This window comes from Somniosus microcephalus, chromosome 10, assembly GCF_052327205.1.
Source record: "Somniosus microcephalus isolate GS21.2 chromosome 10, FLI_Smic_1.0, whole genome shotgun sequence".
Lineage (NCBI taxonomy): Eukaryota > Metazoa > Chordata > Chondrichthyes > Squaliformes > Somniosidae > Somniosus > Somniosus microcephalus.
Genome location: NC_140996.1, coordinates 51,714,722 through 51,742,062, shown reverse-complemented (window position 1 = coordinate 51,742,062; position 27,341 = coordinate 51,714,722).

The following is a 27,341-nucleotide window of genomic DNA, read 5'->3' as shown; positions in this document are numbered from 1 at the left end:
CCATCAAAGCAATGTACAGTGAGAATCTACCACTGCGGGTTAGGTTGATTGGCTATGATAAAAAATTGACCCTTAGTGTTAGGGGGGATTAAATACGTGGGGTTACGGGGATAGGGTGGGATATGTGTTGATGTAGGGGTTACAGGGATCGGGTGGGATATGTGTCGGTGCAGGCTCGATGGGCCGAAATGGCCTCTATCTGTACTGTGAGGTTTCTGTGATTTCTGTGAAGATAGACAATTTCCTCTTTGCTTATCGGAACGCAGTACACGCAGCCACTAATCAGACTCCAGCGATGATGTTTCTGAACAGGAACCTGAGATCGCGCATGGACCTTCTTAAACCGAATGCACGTCGTGATGTAGAGAACAAACAGTTCAAACATTTGAATGCTAAGCCAACAAGAAGCTTCAGTGTGGGACAGTCAGTTTTTGCTCGTGATTTCCGGACGGAAAAGTGGCAACCAGGGACAATATCCACAAGAGAGGGACCACTGATGTATACTGTGGATGTGGGAGAGAACATTTTGAGATGTCATGTGGACCAAATTTTGGATGTTCAGGTGGAAAACACCCCTATACCTCGCCCAGACTCACCTGACATGGAAACAGACACTCCTGATTCATCAGCATCAGCACCAGCCTCATCCACAGCTGAGAGCTCTACCTGTGCTGATAGCTCACCTGATGCACCTGTACTTGTACAGTCTCATTCCCCAAAGCAAAAGAGTCTGGAGAGACGTTACCCAGAGAGGCAGAGGAGGCCTCCCCAGAGACTTGACTTGTAAACGGGCTGTTGACAAAATAAAATGTTATGTTGGAATTTGAATTTTGTTACTTTTAAGAAAACAAAAAGGTTACTGTAAAGACAGGCTCTGTATGTTAATTATAGAAATTTTGCGTTAATATACTATTAAACTAAAGGGGGAGGAAGTGTAATGTATACAACTTTGAAGGGACTACTTTGTTTTGAGGATGTACATCCTGAGTTGCGAGCGTATATAACAGACGCGTATCGATTTGTATAGTCAGTGCCGAAGTTCCAGTTAATCAGTAAAGATCACTTGAAGTTACTCTCAGTCTCTGCTGCTTTATTATTTTATGTAGTTGTGCATAGCAGTACAAACACAACAGGGAGCTTGGGCTGGAAATTGGAATTGAGGTATTAGATCAGCCATAATCTTATTGAATGGCAGAGCAGGTTCGAGGGGCTCTATGTCCTATTCCTGCTCCTAATTCTTATGTTCTTGTTCTTATGTTCTTATGGTGAGGGAACAGGAAATCAGTGACACCATTTAAAGGCAGCCTACAATTCTTAAATAGAGTCATAGAGTTATACAGCACAGAAAGAGGCCCCTCAGCCCATCGTGCCTGCGCCGGCCTTCAAGCCCTGTCTATTCTAATCCCATTTTCCAGCACTTAGTCCATAGCCTTGTATGCTATGATGTTTCAAATGCCCTTCTAAATGCTTCTTGAATGTTGTGAGGGTTCCTGCCTCTACCACCCTTTCAGGCAGTGAGTTCCAGATTCCAACCACCCTCTGGGTGAAACAGTTTTTCCTCAAATCCCCTCTAAACCTCCTGCCCCTTACCTTGAAACTGTGCCCCCTGGTTATTGACCCCTCTACTAAGGGGAGGTGCACATTGCCTTTAATTCAACTAAATCAGTACTGTACAGTGCAAATGGCAGTTAGTGTAAGTGTAGCAAGCATCCCCTTCCTGTCCCCATTAGAAGAGGCGGCCATGGAGATTGTGGCCAGTGGGTGAAGCAGGAGCATTGGGGCCCCACTTGCCAGGTTTAAGTGCGGCTGAGCAGAAAACTTCACGCCTTGCCCAAGGCCAGAGACCCCATCACAAATTCAAATGGGGCAGAACCCTGGCTGATCCTCCCCCCACCATCCCCTATCCTGAGTGTAAATGCAATTCATGCCCTCTCCAGCCCCAAGAACTTTGGGGCCAATATCTGCAATTTTCTGCAAAGTGTGCAAATTGATGATACAGTTTGAAGAGTTGTATATGACTGAATTCCATTGTTAACGCCAAAGTGATGCAGTTAATCGATAGTTCACTATCCTCAGAAGAAAATGAAGAAACCAAAGCACGAGTTCATTTTAGGAATATTCTGCAGCAAACAGAGTAAATCTATTGACGGTTCTCTTTTGTACTAGCTTCACATTTTAAATTCCAGTTACAAGAGAAAAAGTTTGATAAATATCAAATATTGAAAATTTACATATGAATGCAAACACCTTTCCAAAATATCTTATTGGAAAAGGGAAAATCCTCATGTGCATTCAGTCCTTCAATCACAGAGAAATGACGTTCAATGGCAGGCATCAGACAGCATACAAATTAAGCAAGGCTTTATAACATTGGGAAGAATTTTTGAAATAATAGCCATTTCTTCGGAAATCAATCTGCTCTGCAGTTTCCATGATCTATTACAGTTGTCATTAATAATTACACATTTGATTTTATTTTCAGTTTTAATAGAAATATTCTTATCTAAATCAGCAACAACAATATCTTACCAAACATAAATTTGGTGTATTGTTATCCTATTTGTGATGTACCTTGTGATGCATTTGATCAGCAGTAGGCAGTTAGATTATATAAGTAGATGCATTCTTTCCTTTTTTTCAACTTTCCAACTTGATACCTTTCTGCAATTCTCCTTCAAATATTCTTTTTTTCAACTATCTCTGGTCCATAGTCATGATAAGCCTAGAGCCGAAAGAGTGGGCAGAAAGATAGATCACTCTATATCTGTAAAAAAAAAATCATCCTCTGCAAATAGGATAGTAGGAGGCATGTGTCTGGTTGCAGATGTTCTTGAATTCTGCTATCAGTCATCTAGAGAGAACATCCTTCCAGGCTGCCCATAGCCCTGCCCCATCATTGACTGGTGGACAATTGTTACAATTTATCACTGATATGGTAAGAATGTGAAGCTGTAGCTTTCACCGTGACTTAGATCTCCAATGATGCATCTGAGCTGCCTGAAGCTTTTCTGCCAGATTAGTCTTATTGCTCCCTGAATAAATTTTAAAAACAGCTCCGGTCAATATCATGGGGCCATTAGCAGTAACTTCACTGGTTAACCATAGAATGGGATCTCGTTCGGAAATGACTGCAACAAAACCCTCCTTTGTGATTGGAGGACATAGCCCATGTGAACCTAGGGAGGCTTCCGAACCGCCTGCGTCTCTGGGATCAGTGGGCCTTTATGCAGGCTTACGCCTGGAGGCCCAAGACCCAAAGGGGCCAATTTTGCCAGCCCTGGAGAGGCGGGTAAGGAGGCAGGACTGCCGGGAAACTGCAGAATCTGTGGGTGGGTGTAAGATTTGCAATTTTCAGCAAAAATCACGCAAGAAAACTGGATAAAATAAGACTGTTTATTGACCAAAGTAAGCTTGCACAGAAAAACCTTTGATAAAAGGGCATACAAAATGGCCGCCAGGCCCCGTGATCAGTTTATGAACCATTTTATTTCTGTTACTGCAAGCCAGACAGGCTTGTGGATTGAAGACAGTGAGCCCACGAAAGCCAGTATCTGGGAACCGAAACTCAGAGCAACAGCATACATATTCAATGGATTATAAGTACAGGATGGGGCCCATCAAGATATGGGCGGACAATGTAAAAACACTTATACCCATTTATCGTACAAAGGAAAAACCGTTTAGCAGCCATCAAGGAAAATGTCCGGACCGATCAATATGCGAACCGAGCCGCGGTGACAATGCAAAGGACATTAACAGACATTATCGGCCAGGAAGGCCAGTTTAAGTTATCACCAGCTCCGTTACAAGACAAAGCGCCCCTGCAGAGATTTCTGCCCGCCAAAATTAATACAAAGACAGGACTATGATTTGGCGGGAGATAAGACTGTCCCAAAAGAGTATAACTATGGATTGAAAGTCCATCTAAAAAAACTTCGGACTTCGGGTTACTTGAACAACTTCACTTGACTGGACGGCGGCTGCTTCTTCTTCTTGGACGACTTCAACTTCTTCGGACGGGGCCAGGATCGGCGCCTCTTCCACTTCGGCAGATGCAGAATCGATGAAAACGTTTTCGTTTTTTTAAAGACGGACGGTTTCGAAAAAAGGACAACGTGGTCGGTGTTCAGCCAAACAAGGCTCGGCCATGACGAGAAGACGACAAGGGTGGCCCGGGTACTGGGGTCGGGAGATCATCGACGACCCAGGCCGACGGAGAAGAAACCCTCTGGAGAACCGGCGATCGATGCCACAAGATTCTCCCTTGTGCATAACCTGCATCTAGGTCTGCTCCATGAACCCAAATCGACTTAGTGGATCTCAACCTTAACGAGCGCTCATCGAGGCTGTGTCTACCCCACCGCTTCGAGAGAGAGAGAATATCGACTGCGCCAGAAGTTTCCAAATCCACGTGACGACGGAAAGCGGTGCCAAAAAGGCTGCGAACCCCCTTTCTCGCGATTTCGAGAGTGGTGAGCATGATCCCAGGTTCCCCAGGTCGAAACTTAGTTTAGGTATAGGGGAGGGAGTTAAGGGAAATCGTAATGTGTTTCCCCTTTTACGATGTGCCGTGTGTTCCCCATTTCCATAGAGTCAAGTTCATAAATTTGTGCATGATTGTAGTTACTTTAATCTGTGCCTATGACATGTATTTTGTAATGCTTCAAACTGTTCAAAAATAAAAGCATCCATTTCGTGCTATTCAGCCTGGTCTATTGAGTCCTCTTCTCTGCACTACTGTTCTCTGCATCTAAGTCCAAGGTCTAGAACCGTAGGGGGGGTGGGTCGAACCACTCAAGGGTAATTCTTGCACGAAGCCTGGCAGGGGGCCAGAACGGGCAAGAGAGCAGGAAAAACCCCCTACAGAAATGGCGACCGCGGCAGGACCTTGACAGCAGGAAAGTAGTGTGTTAGATCAAGATCTGAATAAACGAAATGTGATGGATGAAAGAATAGCAGATTATGTTTTCGGAAAAGTCAACCTCACAAAACAATGGATATCTGATCTACTAAGGGATAGGCGCCCGCTAGACGCAGCCATCAAGTGGACAGCGGGTAGAGAGCATAAGAAATCTGTAGAAAAGGCGGTCTGGCTGATGTGCTACAAGAAGCAAGTCCAGCTTTTGGACCAGGTAGTTGCAGCACAGACAGTCCAGATCAACGGCTTGCTTAAAGGCGTAGAGGAAAAGGTTGCGGGAGGTCAAAAACTGATTGAATCGCTTGACGCGCTGAACCAGGAACGCCGCTCTGTAATTCGCTGCCACGAAACCCGGGTAGAATATTTAAAATGTCAGGTCGTTGAGGCCAAGGCCAGTGAAGGTAGAATGAGAGAGAGGTGTTCCCGTCTAGCCAAACAAGTAGATGCCCAAGAGGAAAAGCTCCTGGGAGCCAGGGCAGCATATAAGATGGCCATGGAGGATAGATCTGAGAACACCGACCACAGCAATTGCCGCCGGGAGCTAGAGGACCTGAGAAAGGCCCTAGCGAAGGCAAACGGGTTGGTGTGTCTCATAAATCCACCAGCGAGTCAGCTGTTGCTAGCCAAGGAATCCAAAAGACCGATTCCACAAGAGGCAGTTGGGGTACCAACCCCCGAACCTTCTGCGCCTCCTGCCTATGAGGAGTCTTGGACTCCGGGACAGGAGACGGAGACGGTAGAGGAAGAGAGCCCTGAGGTAGAGCAACCCCAGACAGTAGAGTCGGGGTCGGCGCCAATGTGTCCAACGAGACACCGGAGGATCGGTCCAAATGAAGAAAATGGCGATGACGGACCCCTTGAGAGTCAGATCATAATGCCTCATAGCGCACGACAGCTAAGAGAGATGATAAGTCACATCCCAAAACTCTCCGAGTCAGGAGATCCCTCCGTGCATTTCAGGGACGTGGAGCAGACCGCAGCAGTCAATGACTGCGACGGGGTTGAACAGTCTAAAATGCTGCTGTTCTCCCTGGACAGTTCGCTCCTCCAGTGTCTCCCTGACAAGAGCAAGAGAGGGCACAGGGACTATGAGTTGCTACGGGATGAGATTCTGGAGATCATGGGAGAGGGGGACGGAACTCCGTTCCTCCGTTTAGAAAAGACAGTGCAGCTAGAGGGAGAACCCCCACGGGTTTTCGCCGGCAGGTTGTGGCCAGTGTATCGGCGCAGCTGCCCGGGCGGGCCGGCCCGGGCTGGGCTGGATGGTGAACAAAGGGCTCACTGGCTTCGGTGCCTGGTAGCAGGTTGCCTGCCAGTAGTGAAGGAACAGGCCAAAGCATGGTTTGACCCCACTAACGCCCGCTCCACGGAGGAAGTAGTACTAGATCAGCTCACGATCAGTTATAGAAACAACAAGGGCAAGAAAACGCCTGTTGTGAAAGGAAAGGTGCATGAGGTGAGACCCGCAGCCTCTGCTAAAAAGGAATGGCGTCAGGAGGGAAATCGCCATCCCCAAGCAAATAGCAGTTGTTACGGGTGTGGGAAGGAGGGTCATTGGCGCAAGGACTGTAGGAATCCTTGGAAGGATAAGAGGGAGAGAGCGTTCGCCGCAGCCCAAGATCAAGCCCAAGCCCGAGTCGCCAACGGCCCGAGAGTTTACCCAACACCAGCACAACCACAAGTGCAGGCCGCTGCCCCAACACCAGTCCAGAACCCAACCGTAGCCTCTGCCCCGAATAAAGGGGGTGGTGCGGTTGTGGACCCCGCTGCGATCGAGTCAGTCTTGGAGACTATGCGGTCTCTGATGACCTGGCAGGGGAAGGTAGCGGTTGCTAACAGCCCTATCGCCCCCGAGACCCCAGCCGAAACACCTAAATGACTGACGCCCGCGCAGCCCATCTACTTGTGTCCGCTCCGCTATGACGCTTGGAGAAGACCTGTGGTGGAGATGGAGGTGGAGAAACAAAGGGGTAGTTACCTGTTGGATACGGGAGCTTCGTGTACCGTGATCCACACGGACAAACCTTTTGCCTCACCTCTGTCCGCCCAGGCTCCATATTTAGTAGCGGGTTTCACAGGTAGAGCACAGGCTGGCGCGCACTCCCTCCCGCTCTCCATTCAGTTGGGAGCGCTCCACACCACATGGACGTGCATCCTATTGAAGTGGAAAGAGGGGGGGGGGAAAGGCATCCTCGGGGCTGATTTCTTGGTGGAACACGGGATCCTCGTGGACCTGAGAAATCACTGTCTCTGGGGAGCCGAGGGCGGTTTAGGTAAGGTAGTCGTAATCCCGGGGAAGGAAGAAAAGGGGGCCCTGTGCACTATGAAGCCGTCAGGAGGTTACGATCTCGAGCTCATGATAACAAACGTCCCAACGGACTTGCAGGCGCGTGTGTCAGAAAATCTGACCGCGTTCGCCACCCACAAGCACGACTGCGGGAGAGTCACTGGGTTCGAAGTCAGCGTAGACGGGGACCCCATGATCCGACCCCAAAAGCAGTATAATTTCCCCAAGGAGGCAGAACCCGACATGGAGACAGCAATATCTTCATTGGTACAGCAGGGCGTGTTGAGGACGATAGCCACCCACGTGAACTCCCCATTATGGCCGGTAAAGAAACCGGACAATTTGTGGAGAGCCACGGTGGACTATAGAGTCCTCAATAGTAATATCCCAGCCTGCGCGCCCACGGTAGCAGCAGTTGCAGACTTAATAGGGTGTATTCCAGCATCGGCGACCACATTCACGGTGCTGGACATCTCGAACGGTTTTTGGTCCATTCCGCTGCGGCGGGAGGACCAGTACAAGTTTGCCTTTACTTTCAAAGGGCAACAGTACACCTGGAACTGCTTACCACAGGGTTTTCACAACAGCCCCAGCATTTTCCATCAGTGCATGGCGGGGAGTTTGAAAGAGTTCAGCCAGCCCAACCAGATAGTGCAGTATGTGGACGACTTACTCCTGTTCACAGATACAAGGGAGCAGCACGGCCCACTGTTAGCCGAATTGTTGGAACTGTTAGAAAGGAAGGGTTTCAAAGTAAACCCAAAGAAAGCCCAGATCGGCCAGCAGGAAGTTAAATTCCTGGGTCTGGCCATCCGCGCTGGGGAAAGAGCCATAGATAAGGCCAGACGGGAATCTATACAAGATCTGCCGATTCCCAACACAGTAACGGGTGTAAGGTCCTTTTTGGGATTGACCGGGTACTGCAGAGATTTCATCGAGGACTATGCTGCCACAGCGGCCCCGCTACTTCGACTCTTACACAAGGGAGTCGAGTGGTCTTGGGACGAGGGGTGCCAGGCAGCATTCGAGAAGTTGAAAAGAGATCTGCAGACCGCGCCAGCCCTAGGGGCCATAGATGGGGGAGAGAAGTTCTTTCTGGAGGTAGCCGCTAGTGGGGACAGCCTGAGCGCAGTGCTGCTCCAAGAGCAGCACGGCAAGCTAAGACCAGTAGTTTATTCCTCCAGGGTGCTCACGGATGTGGAGAGGAGTTTCTCCAATTGCGAACGGCATCTCCTGGCCACGCATTGGGCTGTGAACAGATCAGTGATCTTCACAGGGACCTCTCCCATTACGCTCCTCACCCATCACACCCCCACGAAGATGCTTCTGGACAGGAGGATTAAGGATGGGACCGTAAGCAGCGCTCGGATTGCGCGCTGGACCCTCCTCCTTTCCCAGATGGATCTCAAAGTTAAAGGCCTCTGCGCGCCAAGGCTCGCAGCCAATATGGCATATCCCGGGACAGCCCATCAATGTTCCGTAGAAGGGGTATGGGAAGTTAACATAGGTTTACGGGCCGGGATACATCCCACGGGCCGCGAGATCTACGTAGACGGTTCTAGCACTGTAGCTGACGGCAAGCGACTCACAGGGTGTGGAGTTTATGACCCTGCGGCAAACATTGCCCTGGCAATTAAGCTCCCCAGCACTATGAGCGCGCAGCAGGCTGAACTGTCCGCGGTGGCGTACGTGGTTACCCACCCCGATATTTTCCCAACCCCATACACGATTTGCTCAGACAGCATGTTCACGTGCAATTCGTGTACAGAGTACCTCGCCATCTGGTCCCGACGCGGGTACACCTCCGCGGACGGGCGGCCTTTAACAGTTAAGCCCTTGCTGGAGAAGATCCTAGCAGCTGTGGGGGAGAAAGGAGAGGTGTTCATCCATAAGGTGAAGGCTCGCTCCACTACAGAACCCCGCAGTCAGGGCAACCAGCAAGCGGATGCGCTAGCTAGGGAGGGTGCCCGCAACGGCATTCTCTGGGACCCATACGAACCCGGACCCGTGGCGGCGATCCAAGGCAGGGAGGGAATTCCCGGGAACACAGGGGTGACACCGCCCCCAGACCTAAAGACCGTCCAAACCCTGGATCCCGCCCTAAAAGCAGTCCTAAAAGCTATCACAGAGGGCAAACAGGTAGAAGGTCCGTACAGTACGGCAGCCCTCACAGTCAAAGAAGGTATGCTGTTCCGAGAGGAGCAGTGGGTTGTGCCGCAGCAGCACCGAAGGGAATTCCTGCAATTGGCCCACGAGGGTCCAGGAGCGGGACACCCCGGACCTGAGGTCACCTGGCAACGGGTGGAGCAGGCGGGATGGTGGCCGGGACTTCGGGACGATGTCCGCGAGTTCTGCGCAAGCTGTCTCGTGTGTGCTGCTAACAACCCAGACCCCCACAAAAGGAAGGTGCCCATGGGGCACATCAGGAGGGTAGAGGGACCATGGCAGTCGATTCAGGTCGACTACATAGGGCCCCTGCCCGCCGCCCAGGGAGGCTATAAGTACTGCCTTGTCCTGGTAGATGTGTTCACCAAATGGGTAGAAGCCTTCCCGTGCAGAACAGCTACGGCACTGGGTACTGCTAAGATCTTGATTCGGGAAGTGTTCTCACGGTGGGGACTCCCCCGTTTTGTAGAGTCCGACCAAGGGAGTCAGTTCACCGGTCAAGTAATGCAGAACGCCCTCATGCTCTTGGGCATTGAGGGAAAGTGGCACGTAGCATACAATCCCCAGTCATCCGGGATTGTTGAGCGTATGAATCGGACCCTCAAGGAAAAGCTGAGGAAAGAGACAATGGGCTCGCCCCAGAAATGGGCGGAGGTCCTGCCTTTAGTCCTCATGGGGATCCGAGCCAGCCAGTCCAAAAGCACGGGGTATTCCCCGCACGAGTTAATGACTGGAAGGATCATGCGAACACCCACCCATGTGCTAGCCCCGGTGCTCACTGAGGGCCAGCTCCGAGAGGTGAAACGGGACAAATTCGCCCAAACCCTCTTGGAGCGAAAGAATTTCTGTAGGGGGTTTTTCCTGCTCTCTTGCCCGTTCTGGCCCCCTGCCAGGCTTCGTGCAAGAATTACCCTTGAGTGGTTCGACCCACCCCCCCTACGGTTCTAGACCTTGGACTTAGATGCAGAGAACAGTAGTGCAGAGAAGAGGACTCAATAGACCAGGCTGAATAGCACGAAATGGATGCTTTTATTTTTGAACAGTTTGAAGCATTACAAAATACATGTCATAGGCACAGATTAAAGTAACTACAATCATGCACAAATTTATGAACTTGACTCTATGGAAATGGGGAACACACGGCACATCGTAAAAGGGGAAACACATTACGATTTCCCTTAACTCCCTCCCCTATACCTAAACTAAGTTTCGACCTGGGGAACCTGGGATCATGCTCACCACTCTCGAAATCGCGAGAAAGGGGGTTCGCAGCCTTTTTGGCACCGCTTTCCGTCGTCACGTGGATTTGGAAACTTCTGGCGCAGTCGATATTCTCTCTCTCTCGAAGCGGTGGGGTAGACACAGCCTCGATGAGCGCTCGTTAAGGTTGAGATCCACTAAGTCGATTTGGGTTCATGGAGCAGACCTAGATGCAGGTTATGCACAAGGGAGAATCTTGTGGCATCGATCGCCGGTTCTCCAGAGGGTTTCTTCTCCGTCGGCCTGGGTCGTCGATGATCTCCCGACCCCAGTACCCGGGCCACCCTTGTCGTCTTCTCGTCGTGGCCGAGCCTTGTTTGGCTGAACACCGACCACGTTGTCCTTTTTTCGAAACCGTCCGTCTTTAAAAAGACGAAAACGTTTTCATCGATTCTGCATCTGCCGAAGTGGAAGAGGCGCCGATCCTGGCCCCGTCCGAAGAAGTTGAAGTCGTCCAAGAAGAAGAAGCAGCCGCCGTCCAGTCAAGTGAAGTTGTTCAAGTAACCCGAAGTCCGAAGTTTTTTTAGATGGACTTTCAATCCATAGTTATACTCTTTTGGGACAGTCTTATCTCCCGCCAAATCATAGTCCTGTCTTTGTATTAATTTTGGCGGGCAGAAATCTCTGCAGGGGCGCTTTGTCTTGTAACGGAGCCGGTGATAACTTAAACTGGCCTTCCTGGCCGATAATGTCTGTTAATGTCCTTTGCATTGTCACCGCGGCTCGGTTCGCATATTGATCGGTCCGGACATTTTCCTTGATGGCTGCTAAACGGTTTTTCCTTTGTACGATAAATGGGTATAAGTGTTTTTACATTGTCCGCCCATATCTTGATGGGCCCCATCCTGTACTTATAATCCATTGAATATGTATGCTGTTGCTCTGAGTTTCGGTTCCCAGATACTGGCTTTCGTGGGCTCACTGTCTTCAATCCACAAGCCTGTCTGGCTTGCAGTAACAGAAATAAAATGGTTCATAAACTGATCACGGGGCCTGGCGGCCATTTTGTATGCCCTTTTATCAAAGGTTTTTCTGTGCAAGCTTACTTTGGTCAATAAACAGTCTTATTTTATCCAGTTTTCTTGCGTGATTTTTGCTGAAAATTGCGAATCTTACAGTGGGTACCTATCTCGCCCCAACCCACCTCCATGCCATCTTCCCAGGAGGAGGGTATCCGACCCGCGCCGGTTCCCGTCTCCTCAAGGCAGGAAGGGAATTAGTACCTGTTAACAGGCAGTTTTTTTGAGAATCCCTATTTTCAGCCCTGAAGTGGGGGCTTCCCGATGGCTTCGATCCTCGCCAGGGTCAGCAAGGCGGGCCGTCGGTCTGCGGTGGTCGGAGGGGCCGAGATATCCGGTGTGCAGGTGAGTGATGAGTGCAATTGTGGAGACGTAAGTGTGTGAGGTGTGTGTAAAGTGTTTTAATAAGTTATACTTACCTTTACTTCTTCCTGCAAGATTCATCCCTTCAGGTCTCGGGTGACTCTCATTTCACCGGCACAGAAAGCAGAATGGCCGCTGAACTATCAAAAGCTGCAGCCTTCTGCTTTCTGCTCAGGAGACATCTCAAACTGAGCCGGAGTGGAAGGGCTCAACTTAGAAGACAGATTGTCAGTGTTTGACAGCTTCATAGAGCCGTCAAATGCTGACATTTCATCTGTCAATAGCTCTTGACAGATGAAACGTCACTCAATACATCACATGTAACCGGCTTTCCCTTAATTGGCCTGCTAAGCCCGCTGAGCGGGCTTAACAAGGTCAATCAAGGGAATATAGCGTGGGTTGGCCACAAGTCGATGGAGGCGGGACTAAAACCCAACACGTGGGAGTCCTGCCTCCAAAAGCTCCCCATTGAGAAAATCCAGCCCAAACTCTCCACAGCCTGGGAGCCTGGAGGTAAGTTCGGAAATGTTTTGCAGGTCGGAGGTGTACTTCAGAGGCATGCTTCCAACTGCAATTTCAGGGCCATAAATTAAGGTTAAGATTACAAACAATGAAGACATTTCTTACTTAAGAAGACCCAAATGTCTAATAGTAATACTTACATTTAGATAACATGTTATCACAGAACATCTCAAAGTGCTTCACACAGTAAACTGCTTTTTGAAGTGCAGTAACTGTACATGCACAAGAACTTAATACAAGTTACACTGAAATCAACAAAGTGCTTAAACATCATAATTCATTAGAAGTTTATACCAATGTTACAAAGAATCAGATTCAATTATTTCCATTAAGGGATTTTGTTTGGTTTCTTGTTCACATTTATGTACAGCAAACTGACCTTTATTGCTATTTATTGTTCTATTTATATTTTAGATTTTAGATTAAAAGCGATATATATATATAATATTGAATAGAATAGTGAAAAGTAATAATTAATTTGATGATATTAGTATAAGAAGACATACTCAGACCCTGGAGTAAAATGGTGGATAGCCGTACATCCAGAGTGGTCTCACTGATCATCTGCAGTGGGCCATCCCTGAACCATATTTAGTTGGTGAGTCTGAGCTACTCAGAGGATATAGCAGGCCTGTGTTAGGAAAGCAGTTGGGTCATTCACATCACATGAACTTGATTAAGCTTTTTACTAAGATCATTTACCCCACGTAAATCATGGTGTCAGACCAACCAGTTTGCTCAACTAAATAAAAGTCTTTTACAGTAAAAAGGAGCAAAGTTTATGCGACTATCTTTAGACCATCCTTAGAACACCAGCTCAGCTATCCAGATTTGAACCTCACAAGTTGTGGTGTGCCAAATGCTCCTGATGCTCCTGGGATCGTGTTTCAGACATGAGGTATTGTGATTGCTGATATTGATTTTACTAAAACGTATCAGCTCTGATTTTGTGAGACAGGCAAAAATGAAGTTGTGTTGGCCCAATGAACTAGCACATCTGTGCCTGTAGCTCAGGAAACTGGCAACGCTGAATTTTGCAATATAATCCTTGTCCCATATTTTGAATAGGCTATGCGCTCAGGAAAAACAATATCCAAAGAGATTGGGCTCTAGTACACTTTGCTGGGCATCACAAAATCCAGCTAAGGAGCAGTTTTTAAAGGGCTGCAGCCCAGCATAATAGGGGAGGTTGTGGACTAATTCTTCATAATGGCACATGTAGGCAACAGAGCTCCCTTTGATGTTATAAATTTGGAGATCCTGCTGCAGGATATGCACCAAAAGACAATGGCCATATTTAGGGCTGAGAAGCACCCTCCAGGTTGTGCATGTTACAAATTTTATTTTTAGGGATTTTTCTATTCAATCTCCCACCCCTTTGCACACAAATATTCATTATTTTAGCTCAAGCAGGGTTATAGAATGAGGGATAATGGGACCAATGGTGGCGATGGGGGAAAGGAGGCAAAAAGGAGTTGGTATGTGCGGGGTAGGGGGGGAGGTGGGGAGGCGGGGAGGGTGACAGGTGTGAAGGGTGAAAGGAGGGAAGGTGGGAGAGGACAAAGGGAGAGGAGGTGAGGAATAGAGGAAGATGGGAAGGGGAACAATGAGTGGCAGGGAAGAAGAGGAGAGGGAGAAGACTGTGAAAGGGGAGAGGGGAGGGAAAGAGGAGGTGAAGGAGAAAGGGGAGGGGAGAAAGAGAAGAGGGAGAAGGAAAGGAGAGGGATCAGGAAGAGGAATAGTGCTGAGGAAGGAGAATTCAGATCAGGAGGAGTAGGCCGATTGAACATATTATAAGAACATAAGAAATGGAAGCAGGAGTAGGCCATTTGGCCCTTTGAACCTGCTCCGCCATTCAATAAGATCATGGCTGATCTTCTACCTCAACTCTACCTTCCCACACTATCCCCATATCACAATCGGGAGAGGAGAAATATAGCCAGGCTGCGGATCGGAAATGCAGTTAGACGGGGTTACTGAAAAATGGGAAATGAAGTGGGGTAGTGGTTGCTTCTGAGGGGCATCTGCAGATAGTGGTGCATTGGGAGGGGGAATGGAATTGGCAGCGAATGGATGAGTTAGAATGAGAAGTGCAGCTAGCTTGGTGAAGGGTGGGAGTTATGAGACATAAACTTTCGTATTTGTGAGTGGTGGGGAGTTTCAGGGCTGAAGTCTTGGTCATTGTGGAGGAATAAATTTGAGGGCCACTTTCATTTAGTCCAGGGGGTTGAGATTATATGGTTCTGGTGTGTAGTTTTACACAGTGGGAGTGGAGATTTTATGTTTGAAGTTAAAAACTGTTATTACTGTCCAGTCTCTTGGTGACTTGAGACCACTCACCATCTTCCTATAATTAGGATATTTTAGGTTCAATATGATCAATAGTTTTTGTCTGTGCATTATTCAGAAATTACACTCCAGAGATTGTTTTGGAATGTTTGATCATTGATTGCATAGTTCTGGGATGTGATTGGTTTCCGGACCAGTAGTTTCCAGTTCTATGATTTGATTAGTTGAAGAAACTTTACAATAGTTAAGTGTTAAGTCACAAAATAGTTAAGTCACAAAATAATATAGATATATTGATCAAAATATCTCATACACTCAATAGAGAAGCTAAAAAGCAACAATCACTTTTTAATATGCATAGAAGTCTGAATAAGAAAACAAGAGCATTTTTATTTAATAAAAATACACGTCAGTCTACTCAGATGTGGATAAGCAAGCAGGCCATGAAAAGCTTGGGTGCATGGTTTGGGGAATCAGGCCAAAAATGCTGTAGCCTTATTTCTGACTCATGCTCATTCAAAGCATGGCTTTCCCACTGGGAACACAGAATTGTGGAATCATTCCTTATGACTAAAAACAAGCATTTTATTCTAAATTGTTTTTTAAGTTTCTTGTCATAAATGTTCCTTACACAGGTTTATTTTCAACCAGCTGAAAACTCAAAATGGCAGAACAAACCAATGTCACAAAATTATTGTACCCATTTGATTGGTCAATTTCTGCTGCTTGTTAATTTGGGATTGGTAGCTTTGAAAAAAAGGGTAGGATTTAATTCCTATGTTGTCTTATATTTACTCATTCCTCATCGGTACTTATCAAATGAATCAAACAGACTTTTATTATCTCAAATTTAATCAATGGAACATTTAATTGGTAACGTAACAGTTAAGTCCTCATTTTAGCCAATCACGAGTTTTTCCCCACAGATGTATAATGCCCTGAAGTGTGACCCCCTAATGTGTGATACTTTTGCACCTTTTGAAAAGTCTTACAGGATGGATATGTGCTAGATGCAAGATTTCTAATTGCGTAGATGGGATGTTGATTATCGACTCACTAACATTGTTAATATAATTTGAAACCATTGCAGCTGCTGCACCATAACTAGTAATGAGAGCATTCTAAAATAATGAGAGAGTACCAGGAAATAACCTGACACAGAATCTAACGATAAGGTTAAAGTTGCCTTTTCAAACTAGAGTATATTTGGAGCAAAGTAAAATCTTATACACCATGCTTGCGGAATATGAAAATCAGGGCAGCTCCACATTTTCAATAGAATGTGTACAATTGACTAATCAATCAGGGAGGTCATATCAGATAAGCACTTGAAAGATAAATCCCAGTTTAATGGACCCCCAGAGCTAAATCATAACAATATTTCTATACTGCAGTTATGATACACATATTTCCAAACTAAAGCAAATCACACTTGATGTTATTTTCGCAGTTATTTTCTTCTGAAGATAAGGCAATTTTGTGTTGGTGAAGCCTCACACTCAGCAAGCAGGGGTCAGAAAATGGGGTGTTCGCTATTCCAAGCAGTGTTTTGGGGCCCAAAACTTAAATTATCATATTGGCATGCAGCCCCTCTTCCCCTTTAATATATAAATCCAATGTTTCACATTTTAGTTCTTAGAATTTTATAACTTTATAAGAGGCTCTGTCCACAGCTTGAACCTCTTCACAAAATAATTGGGTGCCGATTGTGTTTCGGAGCTCACCTGTTACATTTAGGACACTTAAAGGGAGAAGTGATTTTTTTTGCCCAAACATTTTCTCCCTTGCTTCCTCAATTATGCATATAAGTATTAGGACTCTTCATATAATCCCATGGTTTTCATGAAGAAAACGTGTTTGCACTCAATTAATGTTCATGTGGTGTCTGACCACAGAAATATAATCACATATGTTAGTGGCCATTATCCTGGAAGAAGCCATGATATGCCATTGTTCAGCATTTCATGGTGCCTGCATTATTTGAAGACTGTGTGGATCGCTCTTAGGAGAACATTGCCATCTCTGCATTCTTGGCTGTTGTACCTCTGATGCCATCTCAACCCTCAAGATATGTGCCATTCAGTTTATGCACAATGAAAGAGTCTATCCAAAAGAGCAATGGTTATACATTTTACTGGAAATGGTAGCCCCCCCCAGAGTGGGCAGCAGTTCCAACTTATGTTGGTGGTATGGTTGATGGGCCCCATAAGAAATATGAGCAAAATAGAGGAAAGTATTTGCCTTCTTCTTCCTCCTGATACCAGCCTCAGCCCCATAGTCTCCTCACCCTCCCCATGCACTGCTCACAATTTTCCACTCCCACTCCGAGCCCTAGTCTCAGCATCTATTGAATAATAGTCACAACCCCAAACTCTATTACATGCTGATTCTTCACTCAGCTCCATCCTCTTTCAGTGCCCCCTGCACTACCAGTCCTTCATTTTTTTTGCCCATATTCTTCTCTGGGCATCAGAGGTAAGGCTGGTATTTACTGCCCATCTGTAGTTGCCCTGCGAAGGTGGTGAGACAAAAAATGGCTTGCCCTGAAAAAGTTAGCGCCCCCATGGCCGATTTTCCCACATAGCACCCAGAGAGGTAGGAGGGGTGCTACTGGAGGCGCCCCGCATCCCTCTTGGGGCACTGTGAGCCAATATCATGGCACTACGTGCCACAGTATTGCAAGCCTTCCTCCCCTTATTAAAGGGGAGGGGCCTGGCTCAGCGTGTCCTGGCGCCCAGCTGGGCCACCAGGGATCGGGAGTGCCGGCAAACATGCTCGGCACTCAAGAGGAGTGCCTGGCTCATGGAAAGTAGCCAGCACCCTGCAGGGGGGCTTCACAGGGGCCGGGGACAGCAATGGTGGCAGGTGCTGGCAGGCGGCCTGCAACAAAAATGGCCACCCCCACCTCCCCTTTAACTAGCGCCACTAGTAGGCCCCCCGGAAGTCGGGAGCCACCACCCAATATTACAGCCAGGGCATGAGCGGGGCACTGCACATGGCGATGATGTCATCGCTGGGGACGCAGTGCTGTGTAGCGCTAACGGTTAGCACTGCCGCTAACCTCCCGCTGAATTTTGTGGGAGGTGTTAGCGGCATCGCACCCAGGCACTAGTTGATTTGCGCCCCGTTAGTGCCCTCTTCGGGAGACGCTAATCAACCGAATTTAGCCCCCCAGGTGTCTTTCAGATCTGATTGATCCGTGCTAACCATGTGATTGTTAATGTATTATTACTCATCTAATTACCAAGGACCATAATCCATACATATGATCCCAGTATTACTCAGCAGCGAAGCCCCACTTCCCTGATCCTCTTCCGCCTGGGCCCCCAACCTCTCTGTTTCCTCAAAGCCTGAGTCCACCAACATCAAGTCTGAACTCTCGGCCTAGCATCATACTACCTCTGAACCTGAGTGTGAGGCCCTGACTACCCCCCTCAAATCCCCCAGTCACTCCTACTTACAGTTCCAGCATCATCCCCTTGCTTCCTCCCAAATCATGCACTTCCAGTATTGCTTCATATGAAGGCAGCAAAGCAACACATGCTCCATGTACACCCACCGCCGCTCCAGCAATTTCTTGGAACAGAGAAGACCATTTCTACAGATATTAGGGGCTTGGAGCGCTAAGTATGTCTCCAGGTTTCCATAATATTTGAGAAGAAAAAGAGTGTGTGAGATAGAGAAAGGGAAAGTGTCTGAGATACATTCGAAGGGGCAGATATATAGAAATGAAAAGACATACCAGGGTAGAAATACCAATCTGCAAAGTTCATGTATGGATACATTGTTGTGTACACTTTTTATCTGTTCAGAATACATGGGGTCAATTTTAATTGCCAATGTAAAGCCAATAACGTCATCGGGCTGCGACTTTTAGATTTAAATTAGGCAAGCATGAGCCTCAGCCAACTTCAAAGTCAGTGAAAGTAAAATGTTGCCGGCTGTAAAGTCGAATCGCACCGTGTCCGCTAGCCGGGCGGGTTAAAATTAACCCCAGTGAGTCAACACCTGTGTATAAACAGCACACTCTGGAATGTCATAAGCATCTTCTCCAACTTTACATAGAAAGGGAAAGACGAAATGTGTGAGGCAAACAGAGAAAGACATACGGAAGAGAAAATTTGAAACAAAAGCCCCGATATTGACAGGGACACATTTTTCGAGCGGTGGGGAGGAGTTTCAACTGGGTGTATGGTGTGAAGTTTAGACTCCACAGTGTGCATCAACTTTTTTCTTCAGGATCCCCGCCCGGAAGTCAGCCTGATTGACAGGCTTGGCTCCCAGTCGGGCAGGGAGCACTCCGGAGCAGGCCGCAGGAGCAGGTAGGGAGTCTGCAGCTGCTAGTGGGAGCATTTGGGGGTGGGGGGGAACGCTGATCCCAATGGAGGGGGGGGATTCTTTTGATGGGGGGGTGGCATGTCCGATGGCAGGGAAGAAGGTAAGCTTGGGAGGCCGGGAGAAGCACTCCTCTTGGCCTACAATCAGCGCTGAGAAGGCACTTGCCTTTTCCCCGAAGCTGTCCTCGCCTCCCTTAAGCTGCTAGGTTTCCTGAGGCCTGGGAATCCCGGCCGACCAGGGTTAAACATGTAAGACAGGTTAAGTGCGAGGCTCTCAGCCTCATTATCCTGGGAGCGGTTTGGCTGCCTGCCCCCATCTCGCCTCCATTAAACCCGGAAGTGGGTGGATTGGGGTCGGGTTTCAGATGTTTAAATTTTTACATCTCATCCGACCGCAACCCACTCATTTTTGGGGATTAAAATTCCTCCCAATGAGAGACACAAACAGGAAGATTGATAAAAAGTGGCACAGTGGTTCAACGATGATTAAAGTCTGAGAAGCCTACAGAGAGAGAGATGGAACAGAGAGCTGAAGGCAAACAGAAGGAGAGAGCAAAATAGAAAGAATTAAAGAGTTGGAGACAAATAGAATGACAGCTGCAGGAAGAGAGAGACATTCAGTTTTATTTCTGAGCAATTCCAAAGTGGATAATCTATTGCAGTTTAAATTATGCACAAAGGAAAACATCTTAACAATAACAAACATAGCAACAGCTTGCATTTATATAACGCCTTTAATGTAGTTTATGTAACATTTGCATATTGAATTATCATTGGCCCGCAGGCATCTGTAAGGAATACCTATTATATTCACATGTAATCACATGCTGAGTTGTCATTGGCCTGCAGGCATCTGTAAGGGGTCCTAACTCCATCTTGTCCCCCCTGTGCTGTATGATTGAGATCACAGACCTGATGCTTCATAAAAGAGTTTAATCTGTAATACTCCGTTGTCCTGAAATTTATTACTTTTGTACAAAGTGTGCAAAACAAGACATGGGGCCCGATTTTGTGGCTTGTGTGGGAAATGTTCGGATTCCCCCGAATGTGGGGCTCTGACGCACAAAAAAACGTGTCAGCCAGCTCCACGCAATTTTCCCTCAAGTGGCCAATTAATTTCCAGCATGTGGGCAGCCTTGTTAATTGTCCATTTCTAGTCAGAAAGCCCCACAGTATGATGTCATCATTCGTGGTGCGTTCAAGGTCCATAGCAAGCACTGCATCCTCTGAAGGCTTCCAAACGAACCATACAGGGTGGCAGAGGAGCCTGCAGCAGCTGTGGGCAGTGCCAGACCCCGAGCTGCCTCTAAATTCGACGAGGCTTCACTGCAGGCATTATTGGATGGGGTTAGGGCCCACAGGGAGGTCCTCTTCCCTAGGTCAGGCAGGAAGAGGCCTCCCACTGAGACCAAGGCTGCATGGATGCAGGTGTCAGCAGATGCCAACTCACTGGGAGTCACCAGAAGAACCTTGGCCTTACATCTCTAACTCCTTCCTTTACTCCCCCACAGTACCATCCAGAGCCCCCGTCCTCACTGTGGAGGAGGAAGAGGCTCCTCAGAGGAAGCTCCAACCTCTGCGGGCGCAGCGTCAGCAGAAGTAAGCGCATCCAGCACCAGCGCAGACACTCACACCTCGGGACATAGAGTAGTGTTGTCACCTGATGTTTCACAGCTCACAAGTGAGCCTCAGCAGATTCTGGAGACAGGGACAGCAGTGGAGAGTCCTCGTCGGAGGGCGCAGGACTCTGCCAGCTCAGCTCAGCTGCATGTCGACTTTCTGCCTCTGGGTCCATCCACAAGAGGTGAGGTGATGGATCTCCATGCACAGATGCAGGAGTCTCTGGCAGGTTTTGTCTCCAGGGTCGCTGCGAGTGTGGAGCGAATGGAGGAGTCCATAGCGACCATGAGCAGAGCCTTTGTGGAGTCATTGGCGCATGAACGCATCACCCTCCATGGAGGAGATAACTCACCAGGGTACGGAAAACATGGAGAGTGCTCATAAGAGAATGACATCTCTTGAGGAGCGTTGGCCATCTATTGAACAGAGTAACCAGACCTTCATGGAAGTCCTTCTGAGTAGGATTGCCAGTGCAGAAACGGGTCCCCATGGCCCCTAAAGTGCAGCAGGGTACTCTCAAGCCACATCCAAGCGCTGGCCCCTTCTGGCCTGTGCAGCTTCAGGTGAGTGAGCAGCAGCCTGGTGCTCCTGGTGCTCATCATTGCTGTTCCTGGTTCTGCTGCTGCCGCCTCTGCTGCTGGAGATCCTCTAATGGCAAGAAGGGAAGGAAAAAAAGGCATCCCTGTCTTCTCGTAGATGCCTCCGCTGAGGAAGCACTGAGTGAGGGTGGCAAGAGGGGCTTCCCAGGAGATCACATTGGAGAAGTGTGTGAGGCTCCAACCTTCCACAGCTGTGCCTAAGCCTTGAAGAAGTAGCCCCAAGCCTGCAGCAACAAGGTCCGTCACCATACAAATGCTGTCCCTTTAAATCGCAGCTTTTCTGAATGAGCTGCAGCTGACAGCAAGCAAGCCGGCAAGCTTCACGCCAGGTTTCGTCAGCGGGGTTCCCCGCAGGTGTGTTGTCGCGACCCCCTTTTTCAGCGATTTTTGGCCCCCGGCCGCCTGAAAAGCCGCCCGACGGCTGGCAGAAAATCGGGGCCCATTGCTGTCAGAATAGGGATTGAAAATGAACATCGTTGGAGCTCACCTGCCTCAAATGGATTGGGAATCTTTGAACTTACATAGAGAATGGCGTAAGTTCAAGCAACATGTGGAGTTAATGTTCTCGGGTCCATTGAAAAGCAAAGGGGAGGAATACTCCTGTGGATCAGAGAAAAAGGGAGAGACATTTTTAACACATGGGCCCCGATTTTCGGCTTGTGTGGGGAATGGTCGGATTTCCCCGAATGTGGGGCTTCTGACACACATAAAAAAGTGTCAGCCAGCTCCACACAATTTTCCCTCAAGTGGCCAATTAATTCCCATCATGTGGGAAGCCTTGATAATTGTCCAATTCGAGTCAGAAATCCCCACACTATGATGTCATCATTTGTGGTGCTTTCAAAGTGTCCAGCAAGCTTCTCCACCTCTGCAGGCTTCTCAACCACTCTTGCACAATGGCAGAGGAGCCTGCACCAGCTGCTGCCAGCGGCAGAGGCCGAGCTGCCTTCAAATTCGATGAGGCTTCCCTGCAGGCATTATTGGATGGGGTTAGGGCCCACAGGGAGGTCCTCTTCCCTAGGTCAGGCAGGAAGAGGCCTCCCACTTAGACAAATGCTGCATGGATGCAGGTGTCAGCAGATGCCAACTCGCTGGGAGTCTCCAGAAGAACCTTGGCATTACATCTCTATCTCCTTCCTTTACTCCCCCACAGTACCATCCAGAGCCCCCGTCCTCACTGTGGAGGAGGAAGAGGCTGTGCAGCCAGTCTCCTCAGAGGAAGCTCCAACCTCTGAGGGCACAGCATCAGCAGAAGTAAGCGCACCCAGCACCAGCGCAGACACTCACACCTCGGGGGGACCTTTGGGACATAGAGTAATGCTGTCACCTGGTGTTTCACAGCTCACAAGTGAGCCTCAGCAGATTCTGGAGACAGGGGCAGCAGTGGAGAGTCCTCGTCAGAGGGCACAGGACTCTGCCAGCTCAGCTCAGCTATGCTGCATGACGACCCTTTGCCTATGAGTCCATCCACAAGAGAAGAGATGATGGATCTCCATGCACAGATGCAGGAGTCTCTGGCAGCTTTTGTCTCCAGGGTCGCTGCGAGTGCTGAGCAAATGGAGGAGTCCATAGCGACCATGAGCAGAGCCTTTGTGGAGTCATTGGCGCATGAACGCATCACCATGGAAAGTTTGGCTACCTCCATGCAGGAGATAACTCGCCAGGGTACGGAAAACATGGAGAGTGCTCATAAGAGAATGACATCTCTTGAGGAGCGTTGGCCATCTGTTGAACAGAGAAACCAGATCTTCATGGAAGTCCTTCTGAGTAGGACTGCCAGTGCAGAAACGGGTCCCACTGGCCCCCTAAAGCGCAGCAAGGTGCTCTCAAGCCACTTCCAAGCACTGGCCCCTTCTGGCCTGTGCAGCTTCAGGTGAGTGAGCAGCAGCCTGGTGCTCCTGGTGCTCATCCTGCTGTTCCTGGTTCTGCTGCTGCCATCTCTGCTGTTGGAGATCCTCTAATGCCAAGAAGGGAACGTCCCAAAGGCCTCCCATGCTTCTGGCAGATGCCCCCATTGAGGGGGCGCTGAGTTAGGGTGGAGAGAGGGGCTCCAACTTTCTGCAGCTGCTCCTAAGGCTTCAAAAAGTTCCCCCAAGCTTTGATCAACAAGGTCCTGCAGCCTGCAAATGCTGCCTATTTAAATCTCTTCAGCCCTCAGCGACCTGCTGCTGCAAGCAAGCAAGCCAGCTGTTTTCACGCCAGCTCTCAGCAACAGGGTTCCCCGCTGGCGGGTTTCAGGTGGGGAAAGCCCCAAAGTCGTAACGGCACGGGAAAATCCACTTCAACAAGCAGATAATTGCTTGTTAGTGCTCCGACGACCAGTCCCGCCATCGGCAGCCGGGACTGAAGCGGGGCACGCGGAAACGGCAGTCTGAAAGTCGGACGGGGTGGGGAATCAGGCGGGGGGTGGTCCCGACCCGCTTTTTCGATGATTTTCGGCCCCCGGCCGCATGAAAAGCCGCCCGACGGCGGCCAGAAAATCGGGGCCATGGTCTCTCACCGCGGATGAAGCAAAGGTACTGAAAAGTTATTTTGACCGTTTTGAAGCATATGTGATGCCCAAGACAAATACAATATTCGCTAGGTACAAGTTTCAGGAGAAAGTACAAGGAGCTAGTGAGTCGTTTGAACAGTTCATGACTGAGTTAAAACTGCTGGTAAATGACTGTGAATATGCAGATAAAGACGAGATGGTCAGAGACCGCATCGTGTTTGGAATACATTCAGCTAAAGTGAGAGAGAAACTTTTGAATGTTGGGTCCGGACTAACGCTATGGACATAGCTAGATCGCACGAGATAGCCCAAGCACAGTTGAAAACCATAACCGGCGCCACGAGCAGCTCGAGTGAACAGACAGTGCACGCAGTTAATAGACACACACCAAAGAACACCGCCCAGAGAGCGTGTTTCAGATCAGAAAAAACAGAGAGAGTTCTAAAAATGGGCGACACAGACATAAAACGCTTCAAAAACTGTGGGTATTGTGGAAACAACTGGCATGGGGAAAAGGAGCATTGCCCTGTCAAAGGAAGGCAATGTGCTAAATGTGGTAAACCGAACCACTTTGCTAAAGTTTGCAGGACTGTTTTTCGAAAGCAGTACACACAGTGAGTGACAGCCAAATGCAAGATAGAGAGCCAAATGCAAAGGAACTGTTTATTGATTCTGTGTCACAGAAAAAGCAGACTTCAGAGACTGAGCAAGCCTTTGCCGATATTAAGATTGGAAAACAGGGCAAAGAGCTTAGGTTTAAACTAGACACTGGAGCTCAGGTTAATGTAATTACTCTGAGTGAGTATCACAGCTTGAAGGATGAGTGTGAGCTACAGCCCACCTCACGCAGACTGACCAGCTGTGGGGGTGAGCAGCTCATTGTAAAAGGCACATGCGTGATGAAATGCAAGTACAAGGAAAGCGACATGATGTTGAACTTTTACATTGTTGACACTCAAGCACCTCCAGTGCTAGGTCTAAAGGCATGTTTAGAAATGGACCTCATCAAGCTAGTGCTATCATTGACAGCACCAGTTGAGAAGCAGACAGTCATGGAGGAGTTTGCTGACGTCTTCAAAGGAATCGGACTATTCCCAGGTGAATGCACTATTCATTTTGACCCAGCAGCAACCCCTGTGGTTTGCCCACTGAGAAGGATACACCTTGCTCTACATAGTCACCTGAAGGAGGAGCTGCAGAGCATGGAGAATACAGAAATCATCGTCCGGGAAACAGAACCGACCGAGTTTGTCAACGCGTTAGTAGTGGTTGAGAAACCATGTACAGGCAAGCTCAGAGTCTGTCTCGACCCCAGAGATTTGAACAAGGCTATCAAATGCCCTCATTACCCTCTACCAATGCTAGATGACATCACACCCAAGCTAGTGGGAGCACGTTACTTCAGTGTAATGGACGCACGATCAGGATACTGGACTACCAAGCTCACGGAAGATTCATCTAAGCTAACAGTGTTCAACACACCATTTGGACGCTACCAATTTCTGCGTTTACCATTTGGTCTTATCTCAGCTCAAGATGAATTCCAGCGGAAGATCAACAAAACCTATGAAGGCCTCGACGGAGTAGTCACAATCGTAGACGACATCCTCATCTATGGCAGGAATAGAGAGGAACATGACAGGAACCTCCGTGCGATGCTACAAAGATCACGGGAGAAAGGTATCCGGCTCAACCCCGAGAAAAGCATAATCGGATTCACCGAGATCAGTTATTTTGGGCATCGCCTCTCAACTGATGGCGTTAAGCCGGATCCAGAGAAAATCTCCGCCATCAAGAAGATGGAGCCGCCGAAGAACTGCGCAGAGCTAGAGACAGTACTAGGCATGGTTAACTACTTTGCCAAGTTTGCCCCGAGCCTTTCCGAAATCAATGCACCCATGCGTCAGTTGTTCAAACAATCCAATGAGATCCTGTGGGACAAACAACATGACACAGCATTTCAGAAAATGAAAGACCTAATCACCAGAGAACCAGGACCAGTTCTTGCCTACTTCGACCCCAACAAAGAGCTCAGACTACAAGTGGATGCGTCAAAGTACAGACTAGGCACAGTATTACTGCAAGAAGGAAAGCCCATCGGCTATGCTTCCAGATCTCTCTCAGACAGTGAAATCAAGTATGCTCAAATCGAGAAAGAGCTATATGCAATTCTGTTTGGATGTAAGCATTTCCACAAGTACGTCTATGGCTGACAAGTCATTGTGTAATCTGACCACAAGCTCCTCGAGTCAATCATGAGGAAACAACTAGCCGCAGCCCCACCAAGGCTACAGGGAATGATCCTTCAGCTACAGAATTACGACTTCACAATCATTAATCTTGCAGGCAAAGACATTCCTGTCGCAGACACGCTCTCCAGAAAGTCTCTTAGCTACCAGGACAGCAGCCTTAGTGAAGGCATGGATGTGCAGGTGCACATGGTGTACAATAGCTTACCTGTGAGTGACTCAAAACTGAAGGAGATCCGAGGAGGAACAGAGAAAGATGCACAACTCACACTGCTGAGCAAAGTCATACATGAAGGATGGCCTGAGGAAAGGAGGAAATGCCCTCAGAGCATATCTGAATTCTGGAACCACAGAGACGAACTGTCACAAATCAACGGAATCATCTTCAAAGGGGAGAAAATCATCATTCCAGTCTCAGAGAAGAGATGTTGATAAAAATTCATGCTGGACATATGGGCATGGAAAAATGCAAACAAAGAGCACGTGATATTATGTTTTGGCCCGGAATGTGCAAACACATTGAGGACATTGTCGGAAAATGTTCCATTTGTCTAGAACGTCACCCAGCAAATGTCAAAGTGCCCATGACACCTCACCGTATCCCTGGCAGGTCGCGGCAACGGATACTCCGGTTGACAACTTCAAGTCACCAGCACAGCTGTATATGAGCCGCAGACTTCGCTCAATCCTTCCAAGCACCAACCAGCAGCTGCAGCCAGAGGTCATCAGCTGCAAGCAAGTGCATGCAAAACGTGTACAGAGACAGCAACACCAAAAGATTACTATGACAGGTCAGCTAGACTACTGCCGCCGCTGCACAATGGAGAATCCGTCAGAATCCAGGAGCATGACTACTGGAAGCCAGCAGTCGTCATCCAGCCAGCTGACACTGAGCGAACGTATCACCTCTGCACCCCAGAAGGACAGGTGTACCGCCGTAATCGCAGGCACCTCCTGAACACCAAGGAACAACACCGTCATTTCGATGAGAGGATCAGTTCAACAGAGTGTGATGAACAGAGCCATACACAAAACACATCATACTTAACTGAACCTAAACCTGAACCGGATTTGTTGACCGATTCAGGAGCATGCTCAGTTCCATACCACACAAGGTCAGGACGAGAGGTCAAGCCTAGAGTTATCCTTGACTTGTGAACTGTCAAAGGGTGTAGGCAGATGGCTGCCCTAAAAAAAAACTGTACATCGTTATTGAAA